The sequence below is a fragment of the Ammospiza nelsoni genome, chromosome Z (genome assembly GCF_027579445.1).
Source record: "Ammospiza nelsoni isolate bAmmNel1 chromosome Z, bAmmNel1.pri, whole genome shotgun sequence".
Classification (NCBI taxonomy): Eukaryota; Metazoa; Chordata; class Aves; order Passeriformes; family Passerellidae; genus Ammospiza; species Ammospiza nelsoni.
In genome coordinates, this window is record NC_080669.1 from 21,106,882 (window position 1) to 21,121,296 (window position 14,415).

Here is a 14,415-nt window from a genome sequence, read left to right on the forward strand (position 1 = left end):
TCTGCTCTCATAGCAGCCTTAGTATTTCTAAGGACCGGAGTGGCGACTGTGGTGAAGGCAGCATTGCGCACCTTGGGTTTTTATCTGCTCTTTGTCATCAGGACTTAAAAGAAGCTTAAAAAGCAGAGCTGACCTCATCATTTCTCTGTAGACAGAAAAAAATAAAATTAGGCTTTTCTGTTGTTTTTGGCCTTATCTTGCTTCGGCATTCCGAATGTTTTATCCAAATACACAGTAAAACTTTTCCTTGCCCTTGGATTTACTCTGCAAACAGATACATGAACTCTTTACCATAAGGACAGTCCATTGAAATGGCTTTGTATCAGGTGTATGCCCAATAATTGCATGAAGGAGATTATTATTCACATAGTAGACAAACATTGTTATTCACAATCCAGTTGCCTATTAATCACCTTCAAGATTGTAAAGATTTAGAGGAATACCAGGATAGGACATAGTTCTACTAAGACATTTCTAGCATGATTGCTTTGGTAAAGATTTTATAAGCTTCAGATATGCAACAGAAATGCCCTAGTGACCTTGTCTACCTTTTTTTTAATTGAATATGGGGAACAAAACTGTTAAATTAATTCTGCTAGTATCATTTAAATGGCAATATTTCTGTAATCAAGACCTTATTTAGGTATGTGGCTAGCAAATTCCTGAGTGAAAACAAACTACTGTATCTCCATTTTAAGTAAAGTTAGGCTGATTTATAGGGATTGAGCATCTGGCTTCTATAAATTTCAAGTTGTTTAATTGGAAGGCACTGCATATTTTATGATGAAGAGGACAATTCCCTTTGCTGCATCACTTCTATTACATAAAGAACATTGGTAAAAGGCTGCAGTCTACAGATAACTAGGAAATAAATCCTAGAGAACAGGACAATTCTCTGTGAATTAATACTAATCCCATTATTTCTAAAATATTAAATGTAACGGATACCATAATCAGAAATCAATGAGCTAAATTTGTAGCATTATACTGTATACTGTTGCCTACTTCTTAATGTGCCTGTTGGCACAGGCAGAACATTTGGCCAACAAACCAACAGTAAGGAGAAAGTGAACATCTTGAAACAGCATTTTGTTCTTTTTATGGATCATGTATAGATCATCATTATTTTTGTATTATCTACACAGAAAATATCTTAGAAAAATAAAATTATTATCATAAATATAATATTAAAACATTAATAAGACTAAGCATTTAATGAACCCCATGATTCATTATTTTTGCAGCAGGCCTATGTTTTGCTGGTTAATGTGTAGATCCTTAATGAACAGAAATGTTCATGCTCTTTGAAATAGCACTCTCATTTTAAGACTCCTGCCTGCACAGGAGTATTTGCATTCTAGTCTAATGGTGGAAAATTTGCAGGCATCTTTCAGGAGCTACATTTTTATTTTCAAGTACTTTATATTGAAGTAGAGTGATGAAGATTTTTTTGCTGGTGTGTGTATTTTTTTTACTCTCTGTACCACGATTCATGAAATAATAAAATCATTTTTCATTTTCAAGAGTAACACATTATTGATATTACTCCTGTGAATCTAATTCTCATTCAAACCCTGGAATGAGTTTCTTTCCACCCAAAAATGAACATTATACTTCAGAAACATGGTCTATGAAGATAAGGTTCTCAGGCCCAAACATAAAGGCCACAACAATACTGTCTGATAAGCTTTCCAATAAGAATGCAATGTGATTTATTTATGGTAATTAGTTAATTTAGTTAGAACAATGTGCTGTCTGCTTCAGCAGAAATGAGACCACTGTCTGCCCTTCACTTGTGCTCTGGTGCTGGGTTCCAGCACATGACGTGATGGCATTTGTGAGGGCAGCAGCCACCCATCAGCTAGCATCATCAAGCTGCCACCATCTCCTGAAGGTGGCAAGCAAGGAAGCCTCATGCTGATGGCAAGTGGATGCTCAGGTTTAATGCAAAACAAAGTGAGACATCACATCACCCATCACACTTTGTTACTGTGTGTGCACCTTTACTGTTGAATAATTCAGGATACGCTAAATATGCTTATAAACACTATACTCTAAGAACACTGCAATTAAGAGAGTGATCAGACCTTATGTGCAGAGATGTTTGAGCTCTTGCATTTTTTCAAGACCTTGTATTGGTTCTTGTCATAGTTAGTTCAGGGTCATCCTTCCCTGGGTTTGATTTTCTTCTCCGGTCTCCTAGCCTTGACTTTTGAGAGAATGGAATTGGCAAGTACAGAGCCACAAGGCCACAACTAGAACAAGCAGTAATATATATGACTTTCTTTTCTTCCCCCTGAGTGGGAATGAACAAGTAGGCAGAAATTTCTATCTTAAAAAACACCCACATGATGTACCCACACAAACCTGAACCTCAGAGGAGCAGAATGCTTGCTCCCACCATCCAGTCCCTGGCTCATGGCCCTAGCAACTCCTTCTCAGGCTCAATCCTCTGCGTGTTGTTGAAGGTCTACCTAGAATCATAGAATCATTAAGGTTGGAAAACATCTCTAAGATCATCATGTCCCACCTTCGATGAATCACCATCATGACAAGTAGACTGTAGCACTAAATGCCATGTGCAGTCATTTCTTGAACTTTCAGGGATGTTGACTCCACCCCTTCCCTGGGCAGCCCATTTCAATGCTTGACCTCTCCTTGTGTGAAGAAATTCTTCTTGATGTCCAACCTGAAATTCCCCTGGTGCATCTTGGGGCCATTTCCTCTGCTTCTTTCAGAGGTTGCCTGGTCACCCTTGACCCTCCTTCTCTCCCCAGCTCCCTCATGATATGAATGAAATTCCATATTATCTAATTCAATAAACAACAAAGTTGAATTTAGCAGCAATTTTAAATGAACGACAATTTTATGTAAAATAATACAATTAAATATAATCAAGCACATACAAAAAAAGTTTGGCAGTGGTTTGTATAAAGCATAAGCAAAACTGACCAATCAGAGTACGGCGGGGGGGTTTTCTCACCCTGTGTCACATGCAAGAAACAAAGGGATCCAAACACAACTTATATACTGTATGCTAATACATATTCATCAGTATTTTTCTGTAAATCTGTAAATCTCCTATTTTCAATTCTTGAAATCTATGTCACTCTACTGCACAGCGCATGCTCCCATTGCTGCCGTGGGGTCTTCTTTGGCATTTCGGTGGTCACTTCCGACAAAGGCTTCTTGTCATCATCACTGTCCTTTGAACAGCCCCACAGGTTGCACATGCGCCCCTAATCTTGTGTTATAGTAGCCAGCATTATATTCCAAAAATAAGCCTAATTGTTTCATAGATATCTGGAATCATCCCAATTTTGTCTGTTTCAAGGCGGATTCCTTAATTATCCCAAGGCTTATTCCATTTGGGATTTTATTTATCTCAAACTGCATCCTGTACCCTATTTTCTCATGAACACCTGAAAACATCTGCTTTGTGACATTAATTGCATATGCTTTTCCTCTATTACTTTTTAACAAATATTTTCTAAAATATCGATATAGGTACAATTGTTGGCATGAATCATATTCATTTATTCAGTTGCTTTCCCTCATCCACTAGGGAGAACACCTGCTCATGAAAGGAGATCAACTTCATCAAGCAGGACCTGCCTTTCCTGACCCCATGCTGAGTGGGCATGTTCCCTTGGTTATCCTGCATGTGCCGACGATGCCACACAAGTTGTCTTTTTCCATAATCTTCCCCAGCACCAAAGTCAGACTGACAGACCTGTAGTTCCCCATCTATGTCTCCTTTCAAGGGACAAATCTTTTCCCTTTTTACAGCTTTTAAAATTAGATAATCAGGAAAAAACACCAATGTCTCCATTAGTTGTGGAATTCTACCCTAACTCTTTAACTTTTTCCAAGTCAAAGTCCCCTAGTAGCTCTCAGGTGTGTTTGCTCAGATGTATAATAGCACTTGTGACATTAACAACAGTGACAGCCTGATATTGCTGTATTAATCTAATAATCTCATCAGTTTAAACAGTACAGCTGTGCTTTGAAGTACACTTCATCCCGAGACATATTCAATGGCAAGTCGTTAGGAATCTCACAGAATCATAGAATGATTTGGGCTGAAAAGTGCTTCACACTGCAACAGAAAAGGATCTTAAAGATCATCTAGCTCTAATCCCCTGATACCGAAAGAGATGCCTGCAACTAGACAAGATTGTTCAGAGCCCATTCAGTCTGGCCTTCTACACTTCCAGGAATGGGACCTACAACAGCTTCTCTGGGCACCCAGTTTCAGTGTCTCACAGTAAAGAAGTTCTTCCTAACATCAAATTTAAGCCTGACTTCTTTTAGTTTGAAGCTACTCACCCTTGTCTTGCCACTAGAAGTTCTTGGAAGAAACATCTGGCCTGTAGCTTTTCATTTGTCTACTGGATGGCCAGAATTAGACTACCCCTAAGGTATCTCTTTTCCAAGCTGAACAAACTCAGCCTTTGCGCAAGGAGAGATGCTCCCTCCCCCTAATCATCCAGGCCTCCCTCCTCTGGACTCAATGCAACAAGTCCTCCCTGTGCTGGGAGCCCAGAGCTGGATGCAGGTTCCAGGTGGGCTCTCCCCAGAGCAGAGCAGAGGGGCAGAATCCCCTCCCTGCCCTGCTGCCCACGCTGCTCTGGATGCGGCCCAGGACACGTTTGGCTCTCTGGGCTGGGCGTGCCCATGGCTGGCTCATGTCCAGCCTCTCACCCACCAGCACCCCTAAGTTCCTCATGGCAGGGCTACTCTCTGACTTTATCCCCCAGACTGATGATATTGGAGGTTGCTCCAACCCAGATGCACCATCATGCACTTGTTCTTGTTAAACCCCTTGATATTCTCATGGGCATATTATCCAAGATTTCTTTATTGGTGACACACCTTCTTTAACCTTCCTTTTCTGGTCAATTTCTGTAGAAGCCATGTAATTCCCTTTCCAGGTTCAGTTCTGGTTTCACCTTGGCCTTCTTCATCGTATTCCTACCTAAACAGACTTCACCTCTAGACTCTTCCCCAGTCACCTGTCCTTGCCACCACTGTCTGTTCAACGGCTTCTTTCTCCAGTTTTATCTGCTATGCGCTTTTCCTGACTGTGGCCTTGCCTAATTTCTTGTTCTGGAAGATTGATTGTTTTTGCTGAGAGGAAAGCTTTCTTTTAGATCTGCCAGGCCTGTTCCTTTCTTTTGCTTCTAAGGGCAGTCACCCTGAAATGCTGAAAGTCTGCTTTCCTGAAATTCAGGGCCCTCTCTTGACTCCTTTCCTGACCCATATCCCTCAGGACTGTGAATTCCACCAAGGCATGATCACTGATCCCAGGCTGTCTCCTGGCTTGCCATTCCCCATCAGCCCCCATGCGCTGGTGACCAACAGATCCAGGTGACATCTCCCCCGTTGTAGGGCTCGCTACTCCCTGGGTCAGGAATTTATCCTCCATGCTTTCTAGGAATCTCAAGGATTGCCTACAGCTCATTTTCCAGCCTGGGCAGGGTGTTGGGGTCCCCCAGCAGCAGCAGAGCCCGTGAGCAGGCTGCTCCTGCAGCTGGAGCAGGAAGGCTCCGTCCGCGGGCTCTGCTTGGCCGGAGCCGGGCACAGGCACCGCCAGAGGCTCCCTGTGCTGCCCGGGCTGGGATCAGCACCCACCAGCTTCACACTGCCTCATGCCTGTTCTTCAGAGACTCTCACACTCAGCTCTTGATGGGCAATCCCTCTGTGTCTCTTTCTTCCCTCTGAACAGCCTGTGGCCATTGTTAGTCACACTCCAATCACGGGATCCATCCCACCGAGTTTCAGGAGCGACAACAAGGTCAAAACTGTCCAGCAGTACGGTGGCTTCCAACCCCTCCTCTTTGCTGCCCTAGTCGCAAGACAGAAACAATTTCCTTTTTTCAAAACCAATTTCCTTTCTCACTAAATTGGTGACCTTTGTTCCTCAATTCATGTGCGTTTGCCATTTAACCTTCTGTGTGTTCTTGCCTTCTCTTTCTCCACATGTCAAAAATGCCTCACTATAGTGTATGATAATGTTGATTTGAATCAAGCACAAGCCATTCATTAATATTGCATAAGGTTTTCCTTTATAATCTCTAGTATGGCAGATCCCTTGGGAGGAAGAGTTGTTTTGATACCTAGAGAACAACTGAAACCACATGTAAAAAGAGGTAAAGAGACCATCCTTTCCACTATACTCATTCACACTGAGCAAAGTGGCTTACCTTATTGACACTAGCAGAAGACTGTTTAAGGCGTCTAAAAAGAACAAGACAAGAGCTGGACAAAAAATACTTACAGACTATTTCAACCTAACAAACCTTTTTAGCATATTTCTTCAAAATGTGTGTTGGGAGTTTTGAAAATACAGACCTTTATTCTATTCTAAAACACTCCATACTTGATAACTATATTATCCTTCCTTCTTCTATGTATTCAGGCCATAATTTTCCTAACCCATTTAATTCATCCTTAGAACTCAAAATATTTTGAGAATAGATGCAACAAGAGATGAAAAAAATTTGAGGATTTTTGTCTAACATATAACCACCCAAATTTATAGTCTACTATGGCATAGAGCATCTAAAAAATCTCTCCTGATTTTTCGGAGGAATATTTCTGTGCAAAGGGGGGAAGTAGACTAAAAATTAATCAAAGAAAGGAACAGGTTTAATGATATCACTCTATTTTTCTTAAGAGTAAGAAAAAATGAAAAATTTCACTAATGATAACTGCAATTACCAATCATTAGTTATTTTGACATTTCACGAGTCTGTCCAAATGATTGGTTAATAAAGTCAGTTAAATTTATTTTGTAGTTAAAGAAATATTACTTATGTTTTTCTACAAGCTGATCTGCTGTATCTTACACTCTCAGGTGGACAAAAGGAAAAAAAAATCTATTTATTTTTACTGAGATGTCTTGATACCTTTCAAAAATATCATTAATAATTACTTTTCCATTGAGAATTTCTTCAAAACATCCATAGAACAGGAGAAGAATCTCAGTGGTTAAGCAACTAATTTTATTAAAGCTAAAACAGACATGAGAATAATTCATTGCCATAACTTCTGTGTATTCTAGATAGGCAGACAATACCCAGTACAAGTAGATTAGCCCTTCATAAGCTTGAACTTTGCATTAAAAATGCAAAAATAGATTTTGTATTACCATATCTTGGTTTTACTATCTTCATTACAAAGCCCTTCACCTCCCCTTAGATATCTCTTTCTTTGTGTATTATTCTCTCTGTTTTCAGAATGTTACAGCAATCAATATTTTGCAAAAAATTTATCACAGTAAGTTTACATCTTGTGGTTTATCATAACTATCATATTGTAAAAGTAGTGTTTTTATTAAAGTATGATACTATTGGAAGTTTCTTTTAAAAGTAGATTTACATTTCAAGCATTTCTAGTTCCTTAAATCAATTCCATCAGTATAAATATTTTGTGGGTAAATTTCTGCATGTTTTATTTAGGATGTCTAAAATTGAGCATTTATTCCATATGCACATAGTCAGAAATTTACAGTGGAGACAAGTCCAATAGCTTTACAAGGTCCTGTGTGTAAGATGTCTGTCCATCAAAAAATTTTGACATTAATTAAAAATTCTCAGCTGGTTGCCTCCTGAGGGCCACAGAAGACAGAAGACTGTTTTATTACATGCAAACAATTATGGAAATCCTGTCTTTAAACACACCAGAAACTGATTGTTACTATTTTGGAAGTGTGTGTATAATTGTGTATCTACATGCACAGGTGTTTCTGTGTAATTTTGTGTATCTGAGTACTACTTGTGGGGAAGTATTTTCAATGTATTAAATGTAAAATGCAAGTTCAATCTTGATGGTTTTGTTCATCATTTGCCATGCATAGTGATGTACACAAGGCACTATCACTAACATTGTTATGGTAGCAATCAATGTGTATATAAACCTATTTTGTAAAGTTGTAAAGTACTCTTCCAACCCTCATGTCACTCACCAGTAGTAATTTCTTCAGTGTGCATAAATTGCTGACTTCCACAATCCAGTGGAACTGTGTGTTCCTACTCAACCTCATATGTTTAACTGCCCACAGGTCTTCATAGGACTAGATTACTCCTTAGTGTCAAATCTCAGAACAGATTTTATTTCTCAAAATAGGAAGTCAGATTGTTACAAACTTTTCTGAAGATAAATTCCCTACATGGAGATTTCTGAGCCAATCTACCCAAATGTCTGCATAAGATTCAAAATATGCAGTATAATCCATTAATCCATTGTACTTTGTTGTTTTGTATTGTTTGTTGGGTTTTTTCAGTGTAAAATAACAAAAAATGAAGACATCTGATTGTTCCAGATGGCTGGTTTTTTATCATCTGAGTTGGCGTTTTCAGCAGCAGTAAGTAGGTGGAGTGACTTACCAAACTTGGAAACCTGCTATGACGGCCAGGCTGCAGCTGAGCATATGGGAGCACTGTTGAAACTGATGCCACAGTCCCAGTAGCTCTCCGCAATAATATCTTTGATGGTAAAACATCTCATTGCTACCACAGGCACCTAAAGCCCCATTTTTTCTGTCTGGAGGCCCACATTCAATGCAATGCAGAAGTTTGCAGAAATATTCTAAAAGGTTTCTTGATTCATGACAGGAAGACCTGCAGAGATTTATTGCTGCACAGCACTAGTTGGATAGCTTTGTTACCACAGAGCTGGCACCCCAGTAACATTTAGTTTGCTTTTATTATTTGTGACTTGCTCAGAAGTTGTGTAATTCAACTTAACTGTCCCCTCATGTGCTACCCTTTTCTTATCTTTACAGGAAAATACAAAATGTAGATTATTATAAATAGTGTCAGTGTTCATCAATCGTTTCAGGTCAGGCTGTAGCAAAACTGCCAAATGCATGAAATTAATGAGGAATTATTTATTCACACTGGAGGTACTTTCATTAGGACCATATGCATGATTAACTAAATTTTCTAATTCATAGAAACAGAGTTTATTTTCAGTTGTGATTTGCTTTTTTCAGAGTGACATATGACTTTGGTCACTGTCATTAACTCATCCTTCAAGTGCTTCAGATTGTCCCAAATTTACCAAATAGTAATGAAATATCAGCATACATTGAAAGAAATATATACTATTATATTCTTTTTATAAAACTACATGATTTAAAACATGAGATGTTTAGGTATGTTTAAATATAATCTGGTTTTATATTTATTTATATTTTCCATGTGTCATGTGTATTACAATATTTCATAAGTTTACAAGCACCCAAAATCAACTTCCTTATGCAGGAATGTCTTTGTGAGCAAAACTGTTGTGTAATAGGAAGTCTCTGGTGTAAAATAACTCTTAAAACATTTAGACAAAAGATTTTCTCAATTATTCACAAGTTACAATTAAGCAGAAATTCTCCAGAAAAAAAAAACAAAACAAAAAACAATGCAGAGAAGGAGTAGTCCAGACAAGGAATCAGGAAAAAAAAAACCCAAATATAAAAATTAACGCAAAGAGTAAAATGTTATGAATTTCTGGTCAACAACATTGAAGAAGGCAGAAATAGAAAACCCACTCCTGGCACATGAACTCCCTACAATAAAGTCTTAGTCTACCTTGAAGCAATGACAGCCTGCAATACAACGTTTCACTTCCACAGTACAATTTTATGTTTTCTTCTGATATAAAATCACTTAGCAGAAGGTTGTAGAATGAGCTAGAGAGGCTCTAGAGACCAGAGAACAAATGAAAAAGATTTGATGACTCAGTGAGAGCTGTAACTTTCATGTTAATTTCTGTGACAGTGTGAAGGTTCTTGGCAAGGGCAGAAACTGGGTTTTAAATCACAGCATATGTTAGTGTAAAACCAGATGATTCTCTGTCAAAAGAAAAATATGACTGTCTTTCTTTTTTTTTTCACTACTGCTGTTAGAAAGGAAAGAAATGGACCTGCCAGATGATAATGAGGTCAGACACTGCTCACCTCACGTGTTTGCTGACTTGCAAATAAGACATGAACCTACACTCCTTATCTACCATCTTCAGTGATATGGACAGGTTTAATAGTTCAAAATTTTCAATTTAATCTCAGCACATATAGAACCAGAATTAATTAATGCGCAGTCTAGTGGTCTGGAAATCATTTCACATGAAATCATCTTATTCATTTTCATTCTCTAAAAATCATGTCATTCGCTGGCTTGCTATCAGAATTATACACTTGTGAGTAAAATAAAATAAAAATTCAAACATTTTTCAATTGTTGTAGAAAACACATGTGACAGCATTCTTTTATGAACCATCTGGAACTCAGAGGTCATTAGTGATAGAATCATACATATGCTTTTAGCAAATGAATACAAAGATTCATTGGTCTGTGGATCCAAAATGCTGGTAAATAGAGCATTTTAGCAGATAGGTGCTATGAAGTCCTACTGTTACAAAGCTAAGGGATGATCTATTTAAGGAACATAATATGTGCTGTATCCAGAAGAAACCCAGTCCCAGACTTTGGCTAAGGAATGGTAGTTTTACAGAAGTTTGCTGTCATCCTAGAAATTGAATCACTTTTTGTCACCTGATTGCTACATGCACAAATGCAGTGTGCCTTGCACAGCTGGAAAAAAAGAGGGTTTCTATGTAGGTGCTGCTTCTTTCACAGAAATAATTTATGCTGCAACTCTAATTTAGTCTGTATTCAGCATAAAGTTTTCTATTGAAAATCGAAGTGTCTTATGATTGCTTATTAGATTTTAATCATTTACACATATACTCAGACTGCAACTTGCGCAAATACATTACTTAGGAGAAAATAGCTTATTTCTGTTTCACTTCAAAGACTTGATTGTTTTCTCTTTCTCTTTAGTTCACATTAGTTTGTTATGATATTCATTAACACATTCCTAAAACTTAGGAGCTGGATTAGTCAAGAGTTGTGACAGAAAATTAAAATGTGCAGGCACTAAAATGAAGGCTCTGCTACTAACTGGTTCATTACCATTTAAATTGAGATGCTAACTAGACATATGTTCAGATTCTTGTAAGAACAGAGAAAGGATGAAAAAGAGGGGAAACAAGTGAGCCTCTGTTCCTTATAGACTAGATTGTCAGAACTGTTACATTCCCTGGAAAACATTGATTTTCTGACACTTATAGAAAAATTGCTTCCCAAGAAAAGACCATTCATAGCTGATTGTCACCCTTATTTTGGTTGCTATTTTGTGGGACATACCTTCAAACCAGTTGTATTTGCCAGTTTCAATATGGCAATAAAGCAGAAAGTTAAAAGCCTTACATTGACGTGGAGATGGTAGTAGGGTGAATATCTCACCCATATTTTGTGAGATTTCGACCTTCTCACATAAGGATCTTTAAAGGAACATGTTTAACCAATAAATTCCTGCTATCAGTTATTCATTTTCTTTTTCCCTCTGTTTATGTATTCTTTCTCTAGCCTCAATTCCAGCATGTTTTGCTCAAGGTATACAGGGTTCAACAGCATTCTAAAAGAGCAATATAACAGGCCTGTTTGAAATACAACTTATTCTGTAATGCAATGTCTTTTCTAATGTGTTGGTAGTGCAGAGTCCTTCCAAGGGGTGTCTGAAGTCTAATCATGTAGGAGAGTAGGGGTAGAATTGGGAATGAGAGCATTTGTATTTGTCAAAAACTTGGACCCGCTTAGGGAATGCTAGCTGCCATTACTGCCCTCTCCCCTTTCTTCACTCTCCTTTCTCCTCCAAACTCTTTGTGATGCTAACCAGGCAGATTTTAGAAGAGTCTACACTAACACTTAAAATTTCTTAAGCAAATTAAGATAAGCATTCCTAATGATTTATCCTTGCCAGCTATAATTAGTTCCAAAGCTGTGAGCACATGGTGTGCTTGCTGAATACTCAAACCCAGGGTTACTCCTAGTTTATAATTAATATTTATTCTGCAGGAAGGATAGTGCGAATACAACTGGAAGAGAAGAATCCAGCACATTGGATTCACATGTGAGTGTCCCCAGAGTGAAAATCTGTAGTAGGGAATCACTGTTTCCCCATAGTACTTGAAGCAAAAAAGGAAAAATTCATATCTTTTTCCTTATGTTACTTTACTTATATTTCTTTTGTCAACTCTATAAATCCAACTAAATGTAAAGCAGACTCCCTGTGAAGGTCTAATTTTATTGTGAATTACTTTGTTTGGAGAAGGGGTGTGAGACGGGAAGAACTTAAGACTGAATTTTTTAATGATCTTATTTCTGGATGTCTGTGACCAGTAAGTGAATACACAAAATCCTTCACAATCCGGTTTTCCTGTCTTATGGCAACATTTTGCCTCTTTCTAAAGCACGTCATCCATACTTGCACTCATGCATTTAACTGCTGGGGTTTTAATCTAAACACTGAATTCTGTTCTTTAGGATTTCTTTTAATCTTTTACTTAGGTTTTAATGCTATTTAAATTTTTTTTTCTAAATAAAAAATCAAGTTCTTTTAAAAATATTTTATTTTGTTAATTTACAATAATTTAAATTCAAGACTAAAAATGGCAAATGGGTACAAATCTTTATTTTAAATTGATCATGGCACAATATTTACTGTTTACTGGAAACTATGATCAGTAAAAACAAATTCAATTTGATTTTTCTGCTCTTGGATAATGGAGGTAGATTGAACTGAGGAGCACAAGTGACCTTTCAAAACCATCCTTCATCTTTTTGTCGCAACCAGAGTTGATCAAAGCAGCTTTCTACACAGATTTTTTCTCTACAGTCTCGTGAGCCTGAAGTAGCTCCTTCTGTACTGGTTTGACCCAACACTTGCTTCTGTGCTGGATAGAATTGTGGTATTGTGATGTGGTGACAGGCTACATTGTGCCCACTTACAAAACCTACCCAAAAACAGGGGGAAGGGGTCAAAGTTGAAAACAGTCCCATTAAGACTTCATTGTGATTTGCTGCCCCATAAAAACACAGATAATTTCTGACATTCTACCACAAAATGTAGCTAAACTGACAGCATAATCACACATTTGCTGATGCAAGAAGATGGATGTATATATGCCCAAGCATTAGAATGTCCATAACAATAATGGTTAATTCAGACTATAAACATCTAATCACAAAGATGCTGAGTTAGGTATATGTATGAAGATGGATGGGGAAAGAGTGAAAGATCCAACACACAGTAACAGTAGAGCGTGATATATACCTTCTGTACAAAACTGTGTATTCAGTTATCAGGAAACAGATGGTGTTGGTTGAATGCATCTTCACCTATATTTGAGGTCCAGACTTGCAAAACTTTGCTTCACTTAAATAATTATTCATAGAGTCAGTAAAATAGTTCAGGTTAGAAGGCAGCTTGAAAGATCATCTGGTCCAGACCTTCATGGGGAAGTGATCCTAGACGAAATTTATCTAGAATTCTGGCAAGTTCCATCTTGAGAACCTCCAGTAATGGGGACTTCATCGCATCCTGTGGGGAGAGTATTTTAGTGAATAACTGCTCTTAATGCATAAAGTTCTTTCATATTGTACTCCATGTACATAAGACATTTAAAGTAGATAAATGCCTTCTGTGCATGGAGAACAATTGCTCCGGTTAATAAATGCGTTACTCTTTATTTCTTTTTATTTAGGATTTTTGTTAAGTTATCTTTAAAAGGAATATTAGAACTCAAATAACAACAACAAAGAAATAATTTTTAAAAAGTAAAGTATGAGAACTAAATCAATTTAAAAAATGCTTTGAAAGCATGCTATTAGAAAGAGCATATTAAAAGTATTTAGTCATTGCAGAATTGCTTGCTGTCACCAAAAATATATAGAAACACTCATGTAGGTTTTATTTAGCCAAACCAAGGTTAGGTAATGTAGGTTTTATTTAGCTGTCAAACCAAGGGTTACCCTACAAACAATACTCCATCTTTCTGCAAAATCAAGTAACTCGGTATATGTTGATAGGGATGATTTAAGAAGGGTGACATGGGAAAAACATGCAGCATAAAATAAGAGAAAGTTTGTGTTCTTAGATCTAACACAGGAAGAGTATTATCTTTTTATCATTAAATCTCTAAATATAAACTAATCTTTAACAACAGCTAGCATGACATCCAAGTTTTAGCAGTCTCTAATCTTTTGTAAATGTCACCTTGATTTCTGAGATTTACTGCTTTTTCTGGACTGAAAATATAGGAATTGTTACTGCAAGTAAGAGGGCTCAAAAATTCTCATACCTCTGGTGCCTTCTTTAATGGTGCATTACCAAGTGGAAGATTTTATTATTTTATTTTCAAAATTTAGGTAGTAAAGCAAAAATTTAAAAATTTAAGGGCATATTTTAATCACTCTCAGGATCTGAAAGAACCCTGAACTTCAGATATTTTTGTGGTATTATTAAAGAAAAAAAATTCAGAGCTGCTTTCTTCTTTCTTATTTATATCTTTATGCAT